We start from the raw sequence: 980 nt of genomic DNA, 5'->3' as shown, positions 1-980 counted from the left end.
TGTGTGTGTGTGTGTGTGTGTGTGTGTGTGTGTGTGTGTGTGTGTGTGTGTAAGTACGTATGTTGGCATCTGGGTTTTATTCATTTTTGAAAACTCGCTCTGCAATAACATAATTATTGTTTACATTGAGTATTCATGTGAATGATTTTGTTATACATATATTTTTTTACAATTGTTATTCTGCAATGTCTAAAAAAGACCCAAACCTTTCAAGTACGGCTCAAAGGTTCTAAAGAGGGGATAACACATTGTCACAATGCAATTCAAAGTTCTGTCCTATATAGAATGAACTACACAGCAAATATTTACTCTACTGTACCTGTGTCAAACGTCCTGAGGTGAAATATAGGAGTTCGGACAAAACTGACAATGACGCTTTTTGAAAACTCGCGACGGGACGCCATCACCACTAAAGCTTATGATGCCGCCCTTCAAAAAGAAGACATAATAATTGTACACTGTATCTTCAACAAGCGTACAATGCCGCCCTTCAAAAGCTTGTTACGTTATTGTCCTGTCAGGAGGTACGTACAATGGCGTTCTTTCAGATACATCGCCTTCTAGGCGTGGGGCTGTGTCATAGACATGCACCTACTTTGTTTCTATTTTCATTTTGTTGTTTTCTTGTTGTTTTTAGTTTTGCTTTTTACTTGGTTTGTTTTGTTTTTGTTGTTTCATTAAATTGTTTTTTTTTGTTGTTGTTGTTCGATTAAACTCGGGTTTTTTGTTGTTGTTGTTCCATAAAATTGATTTTGTTGTTGTTGTTGGATTAAACTGCTTTTTGTTGATGTTGTTCGATTTAACAGTTTTTTTGTTGCTGTTCGATAAAATTGGTTTTTTGTTGTTGTCCGATTAAACTGTTTTTAGTTGGGTTTTTTTCGATTTAACTGGTTTTTTTTGGTTGTAGTTGTTCGATTAAACTGTTTTTTTGTTCTTGTTCGATTAAACTGTTTTTTGTTGTTGTTGTTCAATTAAACTGT

This window comes from Aplysia californica, unplaced genomic scaffold (genome assembly GCF_000002075.1).
Source record: "Aplysia californica isolate F4 #8 unplaced genomic scaffold, AplCal3.0 scaffold00369, whole genome shotgun sequence".
Taxonomy (NCBI): Eukaryota; Metazoa; Mollusca; class Gastropoda; order Aplysiida; family Aplysiidae; genus Aplysia; species Aplysia californica.
This window is presented reverse-complemented; position numbering follows the sequence as displayed.